Source organism: Mobula birostris, chromosome 5, assembly GCF_030028105.1.
Source record: "Mobula birostris isolate sMobBir1 chromosome 5, sMobBir1.hap1, whole genome shotgun sequence".
Classification (NCBI taxonomy): Eukaryota; Metazoa; Chordata; class Chondrichthyes; order Myliobatiformes; family Myliobatidae; genus Mobula; species Mobula birostris.
Window position 1 is genome coordinate 204,567,718 of NC_092374.1, and position 16,834 is coordinate 204,584,551.

The 16,834-nt window shown below is 45.6% G+C and overlaps 1 protein-coding gene across 8 annotated transcripts in view; it reads left to right on the top strand.

The window, feature by feature from the left end:
- The window catches only part of LOC140198299 (tenascin-X-like), a 225,612-nt gene that overhangs the window by 50,934 nt on the left and 157,844 nt on the right, over positions 1-16,834 (top strand). The window lies entirely within an intron of this gene.

Sequence of the window (16,834 nt, forward strand, 5' to 3'; positions counted from 1 at the left end):
AGCTAAGAGGCCAGAGTGGGGAATTGAAGAAGAGGAAAGGGGGAGGGAAATTTTCACTGGAAGGAGAAATCAGTGTTCATGCCATCAGGTTGGAGGCTACCCAGATGTTCCTTCTTCTCCCTGAGAGTGGCCTCATCTTAGCAAAAGAGGCGGCCATGGACTGAAATATCAGAACGGAAATAGGAACAGGAATTTGACTCCTGATGCACTTACAGCAAAACTTGTTGCTGCTTCGCAGTTGGCAAGCCCGGTTTGGCCAAGAGTATGGACTCTCTGAGAAAGCTCCCGTCACTGTGTCCTCAACCCCTGTCATGGACAGTTCATCAAAGAGTGACATTTCTTCATCTGCTCCGGCTGTTTGTCACATCCTTCCATCCCCGCTCTGCAGTTGACCTCTGTCATCTCGATCCTTCACTCTCTGTATCTTCCCATCGGTGGGAGAGAGGATATCGGCTTCAATTTGTCCCAGATTCGAGATTGTTTAATGTCATTTCCAGTAAGGAGAACAAAATAATTGTAACTCAAACTGCAAGGCAGCACAAAAAAAACCACAAAAGATAAAGAACACAATCATAAATTTAAAAAACACCACAAATATAAGTATGTACAGAACTGTGCAAAAGCTTTAGGCCCATATATAGAGCTGTGGTGTCCAGGAATTTTGCAGAGTGCTGTACTTGTCAACATGGAGCAGAGAGCAAGTTTGTAAATCTGGTGGGAGGTGTGGACAAACCCACCCGTGAGACACCAGGGAAGGTCATCTGATTCCAAACAATTGGTCTATTGATCATTACAGAATGTCTCTCTGGTACTTCCTGCTCTCCCTCCTCTCTCTCCCCATACTGCCAACCACAATTCCCCTCTCCCTGTCCCCTTCCCACCCTCAGTCCACAAAAGAGACCCATATCAGAATCAGGTTTATGATCACTCACATATGTATTGAAATTTGTTTTATATATATATGTGTGTGTGTGTGTGTGTGTGTGTGTATACTGTGCTGTAAGATAGCTGATATACATAGGTTGATTGTCTGTACATAATGAGACTGACAAGTTGTGGTGGGTTAGTGGCTGGAGGTGCTGATCACTCTTACTGCCTGGGGGAAGTAAGCTTTTCAGTCTCTGCGTCCTGGCGTGGGATCCCTCATGTTGTTACTGGCTCAATTCCGGCATCTTTCTGTGTACAATGTCCCTGATGGTAGATAGGCTGGTGCCAGCGAGGCGTTGGGCAGATTTAACTACTTATTGTAGAGGCTTCCTGTCTGCCGCAGTCCAGTTCCCAGACCAGGCAGGGGGGCAGTCCCTGTTGCTGTCGTTGCTTGTGCTGTTTTGCTGAGTGATGGGGACATGCTACGTTGGTGCTGGAATGTGTAGTGACACTTGTGGGCTGCCCACAGCACATCCTTAGGTTTTGTTGGGTATTAATGTAAACAACACATTTCACTATAGGTTTCGATTTAGTAAACCTGAACAAAAATTTAGCCTGCAATTCCCAGCAGTTCTTCACGCTCTCTTGTTGTCTGGAACCTTGTCCATTCTCTGCTTCCCCCCTACCCTGCAATCCCTCAGCAATCCCTTTGCCCTCTGTAAACCACTCCACTCCCTATATTCTGTCTGTGAAACCCTACAGTCCCCTGTACTCTGTAAACCCCTACAGTCTCCTATGCTCTGTCTGTAAACCCCTCCAGTCCTCTGTACTCTGTCTGTAAACCCCTCCAGTCCCCTGTACTCTGTCTGTAAACCCCTACAGTCCCCTATACTCTGTAAACCCCTCCAGTCCCCTATACTCTGTCTGTAAACCCCTCCAGTCCTCTGTACTCTGTCTGTAAACCCCTCCAGTCCCCTGTACTCTGTCTGTAAACCCCTACAGTCCCCTATACTCTGTAAACCCCTCCAGTCCCCTATACTCTGTCTGTAAACCCCTCCAGTCCTCTGTACTCTGTCTGTAAACCCCTCCAGTCCCCTGTACTCTGTCTGTAAACCCCTACAGTCCCCTATACTCTGTAAACTCCTCCAGTCCCCTATACTCTGTCTGTAAACCCCTCCAGTCCTCTATACTCTGTCTGTCTGTAAGCCCCTCTGGCCCTTTATACTCTGTCTAGGTAAACCCCTCTGGCCCTCTATACTCTGTGTAGGTAAACCCCTCTGGCCCTCCGTACTCTGTCTATGTAAACCCCTCTGGCCCTCTATGTCTATGTAAACCCCTCTGGCTCTCTATACTCTGTCTATTACCTGCCTTGAAGCTTCTACCCCGGGGCGGGGGTTAAACTAGAGATGCAGGGGGATGGGAACTAGAGCACCAGAACAGATATTGGAGTGGCTGTGTACATAGATTTTGTTAAGCCTACATACAAGGTCAGGGCTCTAAAAGTTTAACAAGCTGGGACTAATGTTCTGAGCTATGTACATTTCAATGCAAGGCGTCCTGTAGGAAAGGCGGATGAGCTTAGGGTATGGATCAGCACATGGAATTATGACATTGTAGCTATTAGTGAGACTTGTTTGCAGGAGGGGCAGGACTGGCAGCTCACTGCACTGGGGTTCCATTGTTTTACACATGACAGAGCGTGAGGGATTAAAGGGGGAGGGGTGGCATGATTAGTCAGGGAAAATGTCACAGCAGTGCCCTGTCAGGACAGACTGGCGAGCTCGTCTGGTGAGGTGTTATGGGTAGAGCTGAGGAATAAGAAAGGTATCACCACATTAATGGGATTATATTACAGACCATCCAAGTCAGAGAGGAACAAGTTTGTGGAGAGATTGCAGACTGTTGCACGAATCCCAAGATTGTTATGATAGGTGATTTTAACATTCCACATATTGTCTGGGACTCCCATACTGTGAGAAGAGATTGTCAAATGTGTTCAGGAAAATTTCTTTAATCAGTACATAGAAGTCCCAATGAGAGAGAGTGATACTAGACCTTCTATTAGGGATTGAGATAAGGCAGGTGAGAGAAGTGTTTAAAGGAACACTGCATCTAGTGATCATAAAGCCATTAGTTTCAGGGTAATTATGGAAAAAGATAGAGTTGGTCCTTGGCTTGAGACTCGAAATTGGACAAAGGCCAATTTAGATGGCATTAGAAAGGATCTGGTAGGTGTGGATTGGGACAGGCTGTTTTCTGGCAGAGGTGCACTTGGTAAGTGAGAGATTTTAAGAGTACAAAGCCTGTCAGAATAAAATATAACAAGTGTAGGGAACCTTGGTCTTCAAGAAATATTGAGGCCCTGGTTAATTAAAAAAAGGAAGTGTATAGCAGGTAAAGGCAGGCAGGACCAAATGAGGTACTTGTGAAGGATTGGAAATGCAAGAGAACAGAAGAAGGAAATCAGGAAGGCTAAAAGAAGACATGAGGTTGCTTTAGCAGACAAGGTGAAGGAGAATCCCAAGAGATTGCATAGATACAATAAGAGCAAAGGATAGCAAGGGACAAAATGGTCCTTTGGAAGATCAGAGAGGTAATCTATGCGTGGAGCCAAAGGAGATGGGGGAGATCTTAAATGGTTTTTTTGCATCTGGATTTACTCAGGAGACAGACACAGAGTCTATAGAAGTGAAGCAAAGCAGCAGCAAGGTCATGAACTCTCCAGAGATTACGCAGAGGAGATATTTGGCATCTTGAGCGGATTTAGAGCGGATAAATCCCCAGGTCCGGACCCTGTGGGGGGGAGGCTAGTGCAGAAGCTGCAGGGCTCCTAACGGAGATATTTAACACATGGGTGAGGTGCTGGAGGATTGGAGAGTCGCTGGAGTTGGTCTGTTGTTTATGAAAGACTCCAAGAATAAACCAGGAAATTATAGTCTGGTGAGCCTGACATAAGAAGAGGGAAAGTTAAGGGGCCGGAAATATAAGTATTTGGATAGACATAGACTGATTTTTTCAAGGAAGTTACCAGGCAAGTTGATGAAGGCAAGGCAGTAGTTCTTGTCTACATAGAACTTAGTAAGGCATTTGACAAGGTCCCACATGGGAGGCTGGCCAAGAAGTTTCCATCACTTGGCATTCAAGATGAGATAGTAAATTGGATTTTCCATAGAAGGAGCCAGGGAGTGGTAGTAGATGGTAGCCTCTCTAACTGGAAGTCAGTGACTAGTGGTGCACCGCAGGGTACGGTGCTGGGTCTTTTGTTGTTTGTCATCTATATCAATGATCTGGATGATAATGTGGTTAACTGGATCAGTAAATTTATGGATGACACCAAGATTGGTGGGGGGGGGCGCGGTGTAGTGGACAATAAGGAAGACTATCAACACTTCCAGTAGGATCTGGACCAGTTGAAAAAAATGGCAGATGGAATTTAATGCCGACAAGTGCGAGGTGTTGCATTTTGGAAGGACCAAAGCAGCGTATGTCTTACACGGTGAGTGCAAGAACACTGAGGAGTGTGGTAGAGCAGAAGAATCTGGGAACACAGATCCATAATACCTTGGAAGTGGCATCACAAGTATGTAGATAGTGTTGTAAAGAAAGCTTTTGGCGCATTTACCTTCATAAATCGATGTACTGAGTACAAGAGTAGGGATGTTATGTTGAAATTGTATAAGATGCTTGTGTGGCCTAGTTTGGAGTATTGTGTGCAGTTTTGGTCACCCACCTACAGGAAAGATATCAATAAGGTCAAAAGAGCACAGAGAAGATGTACAAGGCATTGCCAAGACTTGAGGACTGGAGTTATAGGGAAAGGTTGAATAGTTTAGGACTTTATTCCCCAGAACATAGAAGATTAAGGGGAGATGATTTTTCCACTGAAGTTGGGCGAGACTACAACTAGAGGTCATGGATTAGGTGTGAAAGGTGAAATGTTTCAGGGGATCGTGAGGGGGAGATTCTTCAGTCAGAGTGGTGCAAGTGGTGGAAGCAGAGTCATTTTCAAGGATTAAGAGGAATTTGGATAGGGACATAGACAGGAGGCATGTGGAGGGCTACGTTCTGGGTGCGAGTCAACAAGACTAGGCAGGTTAATGGTTTGGCACAGACTAGAAGGACCAAAGGGCCTGTTTCTGAACTCCAGTGTTCTACCACACCAACAACTCTCATCAGTACTGTTTGTTACCTCTCCAGGGAGGCACAGGGCCTCTATTAGTCGAGACATTGTGTTCAAGAGTCAGGAATTTATTTTGAGCTTTATAAAACCTTAGTTAGGCCACATCTGGAGTATTACATACAGTTCTGGTCACTCCATTATAGGAAAGATGTCGAGGCTTTGGAGAAGACATAGGAGAGGTTTACCAGATGTTGCCTGGATTAGAGGGCATGTGCTATAATGACAGGTTGGATAAACTTGGGTTGTTTTCTCTGGATCGGCAGAGACATAGAGGAGATCTGATAGAGGTTTATAAGATTATGAGGGGTATAGATACAGAGAGTACCTTTTCCCCAGGGTTGATATGTCTAATACCAGAGGGCTTGCATTTAAGATGAAAGGGGGTAAATTCAAAGGAGATGTGAAGGGCAAGTGTTATTTTTTTACACACAGACAGTGGCGGGCTCCTGGAATGCGCTGCCTGGGGTGGTGGGAGAGGCAGATCCATTAGAGACGTGTAGATAGGCACATGAATGTGAGGAAAATGGAGGGATATGGACACTGTGTAGGCAGAAGGGATTAGTTTAGTTAGCAATTTGATTACTAATTTAATTGGTTCAGCACAATATTGTGGGCCGAAGGGCCTGTTTTTGTTCTGTATTGTTCCATGTCCCAAAGATTTAGTCAAATTGGACAGACCAAGTCTGCTTCTAATAAAGCCATGCTGCGTATGACTGATTACTCCTTGACTTTCCCTGTGTACGTTATTCCGTCCCTCAGGTTTATTTTTCCCAATAGCTTCCATAACACTGATGTTATGCTCACAGAATTACAATTTCCTTCTGCCCTTGCAGAATAAAGGTACCATATGTGGAGGAACCCTCCCCATCTGTACATTTCTACAGTCCCCAGAGGCTGCTTGGGATGCAAGGGAGGGGACTGCTGGGCCGATTCAGAGATTTTTTCATCTTACTGGCCACACTGACGGTCATCTGGCACTTCAGTTATGAAGTGCGAAGGTTTGAAAGTCTCTGTCAGAGTCCCCAGCAATCCCCTCCCTTGCCTCCCACAGCAGCTAGCAAGGGTCTGGAGGATCTTACAGAGATACATCGGCGACTTATTGATGGCACAACTATTGTTGGGAGAATTTCAGATGGCATCGAGGAGGTGTACAGGAGCAAGACAGATCAGCTAGCTGAGTGGTGTTACAGCAACAATCTTGCACTCTAAGGAATTGATTGTGGGCTTCAGGAAGGGTTAAGTGGAGGGAACACACATCGGTCCTCATCAAGGGATCGGCAGTGGAAAGGGTGAGCGGTTTCAAGTTTCTGGGTGTCAACGTCTCTGAGGATCTCTCCTGGGCCCAACATATTAATGTAATTACAAAGAAGGCACATAGTGGCTATATTTCAATAGGAGTTTGGGGAGATGTGGTATGTCACCAAAGACATTCGCAGATTTTCACAGATGTACTGTGGAGAACATTCTAACTGTTTGCATCACCGTCTGGTGTGGAGGGGCCACCGCACAGGATCGGAAAAAGCAGCAGAAAGTTGTAAACTCAGCCAGCTCCATCACGGGCTCCAGCCTCCACAACATCCAGGACATCTAAAGGTGATGCCTTAGAAAGGCAGCAACCATCATTAGGGAGCCCCATCACACAGGGCATATCCTCTTCCCCTTACTACCTTCAAGGAGGAGCCCAGGAGCCTGAAGACACACTCAACATTTCAGGATCAGCTTCTTCTCGTCTGTCCCATGAACAATACATCAGTAGTCTCCCTTCTCTTTTTGTTCTACTAATGTAATTTATATTTTATAGATACTGATCATTGTAATTTATCATTTTTGTTATTATGTATTGCAATGTACTGCTGCCACAAAAACAAAAAAACTTCACGACATATGCCGGTGATATTAAACCTAATTCTGACTTGATAGAGCTGGGCAAGATGATAAGAGGCCCAGATAAAGTGGACAGCCGGAGACTTTTCCCCAAGGGGGCATTTTAAGGTGATTGGACGAAAGGTGACATTTCAGAGACCCTTACGCACATCAATGATAGAAAAATGGAGGGGCTATGTGGGAGCATGTGTGGGCACGTGGCCAAGTGGTTAAGGCATTGGGCTAGTGACCTGAAGGTTGTGAGTTCGAGCTCCAGCCGAGGCAACATGTGTCGTGTCCTTGAGCAAGGCACTTAATCACACATTGCTCTGCGACGACACTGGTGCCAAGCTGTATGGGTCCTAATGTCCTTCCCTTGGACAACATCAGTGTCCTGGAGAGGGGAGATTTGCAGCATGGGCAACTGCTGGTCTTCCATACAACCTTGCCCAGACCTGCGCCCTGGAGAGTGAAGACTTTCCAGGCGCAGATCCATGGTCTTGCAAGACTAATGGATACCTTATTATGTGGGAGCAGAGAGTTAGATTGATCTTAAGGTAGGTTAAGAGATGGCACAACATTGTGGGCCGAGGGGCCTGTACTGTTCTATGTTCTATATAACTGAGCAGTGTCTACACAAAGTAACACAAGTGAAAAAGTGAGTTTGGGCATACTGTACCGTATAGGTTAGCGCGACGATATTGCAGCTTGGGGCGCTGGAGTTTGGAGTTCAATTCTGCTCTGTCGCCACCCGTATGTCCTCCCCATGGAATGCAAGAGTTTTTCCCGGTCATCCAGTTTCCTTCCACAAACCAGGGACGTAGTCGGTAAGTTAACTGATTATTGTAAAATGTTCCGTGATTAGGTTAGGGTTAATCGGATAGTCAAGGGCTGCTGGAACAGAAGGACCAACTCCTCTCTGTGTTGCTGAATCAATAAATATAAATACAGTTAACTACCAGGTTGGATAGGGAGGGACCAGTTTCTGAAATACATTTGGATTCTCAGATAGGAGCCCATGTGAAAGCTGGTTTATCACTCATTAGAGAGATAGATAGATATTGATCCCAAAAGGAAATTACAGTGTCACCATAGCATTACAAATGCACAGATAAAAGAATATTAGAAGAGGAGAATAAAAAATAAGTTACCTTAAAATAAGATGTGCAAGTCGAAGATTATAAGATTTCCAAGTTCACGCTGATAAGATGGTAGTGCAAGAATTAACGTAATATTATACAGTAACGGGTGCACATTCACACCAGCCAGATAAAGAGCGATGGCAGTATTTTACAGGGTGTCTGTGATAGCCGGGTGTGATAAACAGAGCTCTGGTAAACAGGTTAACAACAGTCTAACAGGAGTGGGGGTCATCACTTTCCTGGCTATAGGTTGACTCACTATAGAGTCTAATGGCCGAGGGTAAGAATGACCCTCTTTGATGCAGTACAGTGTTAGTCAGGATTTTCCGTAGGGTCCTTTGTTCTACCACAGGCTCCAGCATCAGGGGAAACATTAGTGCCAATGGAGAACTCTTGTTTGTCTGGTTTTTTTTATTGTCACGTACCAAAATACAGTTCAAAGTAAATTTATTATCAAGGTGCATATATCTCACCGTATACAACCCTGATTCGTTTTCTTGTGGGCATACTGAATGAATCCATAGAATAATAACCACAACAGAATCAATGAAAGATCGCAGCAACCTATCTGGCCTCCTGTTCATACAAATCGAATCGTTATGCAGTGCACTGAGGTAGAACAAGGACTCATTCCACCGAGATGCAACACAGAGCATCATAGGAAATCATTCCTGTCTGTGGTCATCAAACTTTACAACTCCTCCCTTGGAGGGTCAGACACCCTGAGCCAATAGGCTGGTCCTGGACTTATTTCATAATTTACTGGCATAATTTACATATTACTATTTAACTATTTATGGTTCTATTACTATTTATTATTTATGGTGCAACTGTAACGAAAACCAATTTCCCCCAGGATCAATAAAGTATGAGTATGACTACGGCTATGTATAAATCTCAGTATCAATATATATCAGGAAAAATTGCTAAGGCATGCTGAGATGTTGGTAAGCTTTCTTGGCAACAGGAATCCATTCACTCCCATGGCCAAACTAAACCCAGATGAATGAGGCTGCATTTATTTCTTTGTTTATTTATTTATTTACTCATTTCGCCGTTGGTTTATTTGGAGATACCGTGCAGAACAGGCCCTTTGAGCTGCATCATCCAGCAACCTACCTAATTAACAGCCTAATCACGGGGCAACTTCTAATGACCAATTCACCTACAGTCTTTGGACTGTGGGAGGAAACCAGAGCACCTGGAGAAAACCCATACACAAATGGAAAGGAAATACAAGCCTTCTGACAGAGGACACCAGAACTGAACTTCGCACTCCAATGTCCCAAGCTGTAATAGCCTCGCGTTATCCACTACACTAGAGTGGCACCCGATTACTGTGCCATTTGCACAGCATAATAGATTTACAGATAAAGACCCAACATACCGGAAGATTCCTTTATCGAACATACAACAAGATTTCTTAGAGAGCAGGTGCCTCTAGAGCAGAAGCAAGTTGCTGGAAAGACTCAGTGCATTGGGCAGCATCTGAGCAGGCAAAGTTTTTGGGTCACTGTACAGTGTATCCTGACTGGAGGTATGGAAATACAGGTGCCCGGGAATGGAGAAGGCCACAGAAACTGGTGGTTATGGCCCAGTCCATCATGACAAAGCCCTCCCCACCACTGAACATATCTACAAGGAGAGCTGCCACAAGAAAGCAGCATCCACCATCACAGATCCCCACCATCCAGGCAATGCTCTCTTCTCTCTATCACCATCAGGAAGGAGCCTCAGGTCCCATACTACCATACTACAAGGTTCAGGAGCAGTTATTACCCACAACCATTAGGCTCCTGGACCAGTTTGGATAACTTCACTTATCCCAAGTCTGAACTGATTCTACAACCTCGAGACTCACTTTCAAGTCATTTACAACTCATTATCAGTATTGTTATTTTATTTGTGCAAATTGTCTATTTTTGCATATTGGTTGTTAAACAGTCTTTGTTTTTTTTGTGAATTCTGTTGTATTTTTCTATAAATGCCTGCAAGAAAAAGGAACCTCTGGGTGGTATATGATAGCACTGATAATACATTTGACTTTGATTTCTGCCTGATCTGCTAAGTTCTTCCAGAGGTGTTTTTTTGTTCCAGGATCATGACTCTGCATTCTCTTTGAATGTTATTCAAATGAGTATTTCCTCCTTGTTCTTTCAGCAATGTTTTCAAGTTGAACTTCAAGTCTAATTTTAATTATTATTAGAGTGACAGTGTTGGGAAGTGTATGGTCATGAACTTTGATAGAAGAAAGAAAAGGGTAGACATTTTCCAAATGGAGAGACAGTTCAAAAATATGAGGTGCCAAGAGACTCACAGGATTCCTTCAAAGTTAATTTGCAGGTTGAGTCTGTGGTGAGGAAGGCAAATGCGATGATAGCATTCATTTCAAGAGGACTCAAATATAAAAGCAAGGATGTAATGTTAAGGCTTTATAAGGCACAGGTGAGACCTCATTTGGAGTATTGTGAGCAGTTGTGGACCCCTTATTTAAGAGGATTTGCTGACATTGGAAAGGGTTCAAAGCGGTTCACAGAGGATTGTAAGGCTTATCAGATGAAAAGCACTTGATGGTTCTGTACTCACTGGAGTTCAGAAGAATGAGGGGGATCTCATTTGAACCTATCAAATAATAGAGTAGATGTGGAGAGGATGTTCCCTGTGGTGGGGGAGTCTAAGACGAGATAACATAGCCTCAGATTAGAAGTCCACTTAGAACAGAGATGAGGAGGAATTTCTTTAGCCAGAGAGTGGTGAATCTGTGGAATTCGTTGCCACAGGTGGCTGTGCAGGCCAAGTCATTGGGTATATTTATGGCAGAGGTTGATAGATTCTTCATTAGACAGGGCACAAAGAGATACAGGGAGAGGGCAGGGAGATTGGGGCTGAGAGGGAAATCGATCAGCCATGGTGAAATGGCACAGCAGAATTGATGGGCCAAATGGCCTAATATTGCTCCTATATGGTCGTATGGACTATGCATGAGTACAGCGAAATAAACAGTGTTCCTCCAGGACCAGGGAGCGAAACACATTACAACATCACTCACAGCACAAGGCACATACAAGGGATAATTGATAAGTTCATGGCCTAAGGTAGAAGGAGTCGATTTTAGAAAACCTAGCACATTTATTTTTCCTACACTTACATGCTTAGTCCAGCGGTCGTGGAGCACACGGATCCCTTCTTTGTAGAAGTCAGCGTCTTGGACCTCCAGAAGTGGTCCACAGCGGGGTGACATGAGTTAACTTCAAACTTTCTGCATTTTCACTCAAAGAGTTGAACTGCCCGTGCATATAACGAGAGCTGTATAACTCATCTCCTTCTACCTTAGGCCACGAACTTATCCATCACCTCTGCTGTCGACCATTTCTGGAGGTCCAAGACGCCGACTTCTACAAAGAAGGGATCCGTATGCTCCACGACCACTGGACTAAGTGTGTAAATGTAGGAGGAGACTATGTTGAAAAATAAATGTGCTAGGATTTCTAAAATTGACTCCTTCTACCGAAGGCCACAAACTTATCAATCACCCCTCCTATGGCATAAGACAGCAAGTAACCATAGTCACACAAACAACATACATATAACACAAGTTCCTGAGTGACATGTCCTGTAAAGTGACGGTGCTCGGATGTTATCAACAGGAACAAGCAGCTCTCAGCAATCCACAGATGAACATGTGCGCACACAAACCAGCTTGACTTCCACCGAGCGAACACCAGAAAGCATCACCGACAGGAGGGAGAGCCAACCCCTGAACCAGCATGGATGCCACGCTACACCTCCTCTGGCATCGCCCCACCTGGGCTGCTGTAACAGGCTAGCCCGCGGCATGAGGCTCAGACCTTGCTTGAGATATCCAGTTTTGGAGAGCACCTGCTCTGATTTGGGAACAGATTGGCGATCCTTCAGACCTGTGAGCAGTACTGGTTGGTAGGGGCCAGGGACTCAGCTTCATCACTTGCTTGAAAGATCAATGGGAAACCCAGAAACCGTGTACCGGTGAACACCATGCACTGGTGCCTCCACACTAGACGGTGGTGCAACCAATCAGAATGCTGTCCACAGTGCACATATCGAAATTTTCCAGGGAGTTAGTGACACACCAAATCTTCTCAAAGTCCTAATGAAATAGAGTTGCTGGCGTGCCTTCTTCATGACTGCATCAATATGTTAGGGCCAGAATAGATCTGGAGAGATGTTGCGACCAGGAACATACAGGAAAGGTGCATTCCCAATTAGAGGTCCCAGTAAACATTTTGGGTGCAACTGAAGACCATAACATTAGTAGAATGTCTCCTATGTAAAATATGAAGTTGTTGGCCCAGGATAAAGACTGCCTCATTCCTCTGGACTTACACCTATTTATTTAAAGGGTGGGCTCCCAAGAATCTATCAGTAAAGAGACTGCGATCTTTGTGTCTTCAGCTGCCAAGGCACTTTCTCCGTAATGTTAGGTTTTCACATGTAATCCCAGCCAGCAACATCACCCTTGTAAAACACCGCGGGCTTCAATCGAGCCCTTGTCCTTTGGGTTCAATGGGACCTCTTTCTCTTTCTGAGTGGGCATAAAGGACCCCTTGAATCAAAAGGTCAGTCCGGTGAAGGCAGAGTTGCACCCAGGTGTGAATTCACCAGATCTGCACTCAGCTCCTGTTTAAACAAGCAGTTTAATATTTCAGCAAGCTGAATGAATCAGGAGTGTGTGTGTGTGTGTGTGTGTGTGTGTGTGTGTGTGTGTGAGAGAGAGAGAGAGAGATAGAAAGTGAGAGAGAGATAGAGTGACAGTGAGAGAGAGATAGAGTGAGTGTGAGAGAGAGAAAGTGAAAGTGTGTGTGTGTAGGATTTCTAGACAATTGGGGTAGCTTTAGAAGATTTCAGCTCAAGCAACTCAATTCATGAAACCTTTCTCCTGCTGATGTACTGCAGAAAGAAATAGGCACCTCAAAGTTCGAAGTAAATTTATAATCAAAGTATACTGTATATCACCATATACAACCCTGACATTCATTTTCTTGTGGGCATCACAGTAAATTGAAGAAACACAATAGAATCAATAAAAGACTGTATCCAACAGGATGGACAAACAACCAACCTGCAAAAGAAAACAAATAATAAAGAAACATAGAACACCACAGCCAATACAGGCCTTTTGGCCCACAATGTTGTGCCGAGCATGTACTTCCTTTAGAAATTACCTAGCCCTCTATTTTTCTAAGCTTCATCTACCTATCAAAGAGTCTCTTAAAAGATCCAATCACATCTGCCTCCACCACCGTTGCCAGCAGCCCATTCCATGACTCACCATGCTCTGCATAAAAAAACTTACCGCTGACATCTCCTCTGTGCTTACTTCCAAGCACCTTAAAACTGTGTCCTCTCGTAACAGTCATTTCAGCCCTGGGAAAAAGCCTCTGACTATCCACACGATCAATGCCTCTCATCTTATACACCTCTATCAGGTCACCTCTCATCCTCCATCGCTCGAAGGAGAAAAGGCTGAGTTCACTCAACCTATTCTCATAAGGCATACTCCTCAATCCAGGCAACATCCTTGTATATCTCCTCTGCACCCTTTCTGTGGTTTCTGCAATCAGAATTGAGCACAGTACTCCAAGTAGGGTCTGACCAGTGTCCTATATAGCTGCAACATTACCTCTTGGCTCTGAAACTCAATCTCGTGGTTGATGAAAATACACCACATGCCTTCTTAACTTGTCTGCTCCTATCCCTCTCCAGTGCTATGATAAAGGAGATAGAATTGTGATCACTATCTCCAAAATGCTCTCCTACTGAGAGACCTGACACCGGACCGGGTTCATTTTCCAACACGAGGTCAAGTACAGTCTCTCTTCTTGTTGGCTTATCTACATAGAGTCAGGAAACCTTCTTGAACACACCCAACAAATTCCACCCCATCTAGACCCCTTGCTCTAGGGAAATGCCAATCAATATTCAGGAAATTAAAATCTCCCACAACAACTCTGTTATTATTACACCTTTCCAGAATCTGTCTCCCTATCTGTTCCTCAATGTCCCTGTTACTATTGGGCGATCTATAAAAAACACCCAGTAAAGTTATTGACCCCTTCCTGTTTCTAACCTCTACCCACAGAGACTCCGTAGACAATCCCTCCATGCCTTCCTCCTTTTCTGCAGCCGTGACACTATCTCTGATCAACAGTGCCACACCCCCACCCCTTCTGCCTCCCTTCCGGTCCTTTCTGAAACATCTAAACCCTGGCACTCTAAGTAACCATTCCTGCCCCTGAGCCATCGAATTCTCTGTAATGGCCACATCATAGCTCCAAGTACTGATCCACGCTCGAAACTCATCCGCTCTGTTCATGATGCTTCTTGCATTAAAATAGACACATCTCAAACCATTGATCTAAGCAAATCCCTTCTCTATCACCTGCCTATCCTCCCTCTCACACTGTCTCCAAGCTTTCTCCAAACGTGAGCCAACTGCCCCTTCCTCCGTCTCTTCAGTTCAGTCCTCACTCCCCAGCAATCCTAGTTTAAACTCTCCCCAATAGCCTTAGCAAACCTCCCCACCAGGATATTGGTCCCCCTCGGATTCAAGTGCAACCCATCCTTTTTGTACAGGTCACGCCTGCCCCAAAAGAGGTCCAAATAAAATAACAGCAATAATAGACAAACAATAAATATCAAGAACATGAGATGAAGAGTCCGTAGGTTGTGGAAACAGCTGATTGTTGGGGTGAGTGAAGTTGAGTGATGTTCTCTCCAATGTTTCAAGAGCCTGATGGTTCAGGGTTCATAACTGCCTCACAGTTACCCTCCAATTTCTGCTGGTAATTTCGAACATGGTTTAACATACAATGTTCCAACAAAAGGTGAAGCAGGATTGGATAGGAGGAGGGCAGGATGCAAGTCAGAGAAATCGAATAGACAGAATTCACAACTGGGGCTTTGAACATGCTAAGGGACATGCATAAGAGATATTTCAGAAACTCTCAGGCACACAGATAATAGAAAAATGGAAGTCCGTAGAAGAGGGAAAGGTTAGACTTATCTGAGAGTAGGTTAAAGGTTATTTTTTAACAGCACATTTATTTGGAGATAACAGCAGAGGAATAGACCTTTTTTCCCTCCCCCCTCCCTCTATTCCCCTCTCTGTTCTGTTATGCCTTCTCACCACTCTATCACCTCCATCTTGTTCCCTTCCTCCTGTGGACCACTCTCCTCTCCTATCAGATTCCTTCTCCAGCCCTTTTCTTTCCCACCCACCTGGCTTCACCCGTCCTCCTTCCCCCCCCCCCCCCAACACCCTTATAAATTCTGCTGTCTTCCCCCTTCCTTTCCAGTCCTGATGGAAGGTCTCGGTCTGAAGTGTCGACCATTTATTTATTTCCATAGATACTGCCTGACTTGCTGAATTCCGCCAGCATTTTGCATGCGTTGCTGTGTTAACAGGCCCTTTTGGGCCCAATTAAGCCACTCAGCAGTACGTCTTTGGACTGTGGGATGAAACTGGTGCGCAGGGAGGAAATCCGCATGGTCACAGGGAGAATAGAGAGACTCCTTAGTGACAGTGGGTGGGATTTGAACCACGGGCATGGATGCCACACCTCCAGTGTGCTTCAGGACACACTCCAGTAACGACAACACCAAAAGATAGGCTGGCAGCCACCATCACTGCATTGTAGTGAGGGTTTCACAGGGGAAGGGTGCATTGTCGTGAGGGTTTTCACAGGAGGAGGGTGAGTTGTTGTGAGGGTTTCACAGGGGGTGGGTGCGTTGTTGTGAGGGTTTCAAAGGGGGGAGGGTGAATTGTTGTGAGGGTTTCACAGGGGGGAGGGTGAATTGTTGTGAGGGTTTCACGGGGAGGGTGAATAGTTGTGAGGGTTTCACGGGGGGAGGGTGCGTTGTTGTGAGAGTTTCACAGAGGGAGGGTGAATTGTTGTCAGGGTTTCACGGGGGAGGGTGCGTTGTTGTGAGGGTTTCACGGGGGGAGGGTAAATTGTTGTGAGGGTTTCACAGGGGGAGGGTGCATTGTTGTGAGGGTTTCACCGGGGGGGGGGGGGGGAGGGTGCGTTGTTGTGAGGGTTTCACGGGGGGAGGGTAAATTGTTGTGAGGGTTTCACGGGGGGAGGGTGCGTTGTTGTGAGGGTTTCATGGGGGAGGGTGCGTTGTTGTGAGTGTTTCACAGGAGAGGGTGAATAGTTGTGAGGGTTTCACAGGGGAAGGGTGCGTTGTTGTGAGGGTTTCACGGGGGGGGAGGGTGCATTGTTGTGAGGGTTTCACGGGGGGAGGGTGCATTGTTGAGAGGGCTGGGGGGGGGCGTTGGGGCACTGGCCCACTGAGCCGCACCATCCAGCAACTCAACAAATTAACCTGAGCCTAATCACGGGACAATTTAAAATTGACCAGTTAAGCTACTGACTGTTTCTGTGGGACGCACACAGGAAGAACACACATCAAAGTTGCTGGTGAACGCAGCAGGCCAGGCAGCTTCCCTAGGAAGAGGTACAGTCGACGTTTCGAGCCGAGGCCCTGACGAAGGTGTCCTGACATAGGGTCTCGGCCCGAAACGTCGACTGTACCTCTTCCTAGAGATGCTGCCTGGCCTGCTGCGTTCACCAGCAACTTTAACGTGTGTTGCTTGAATTTCCAGCATCTGCAGAATTCCTCGTGTTTGCGTGAAGAGCGTACCAACTTTCTCACGGAGTACACCGGAATTGAACTCCGAGGCAGTGATCTACGGTAGTATGGCACTACCAGGGAGTTCCCCTCGCGTAGGAGTGTAGATGTC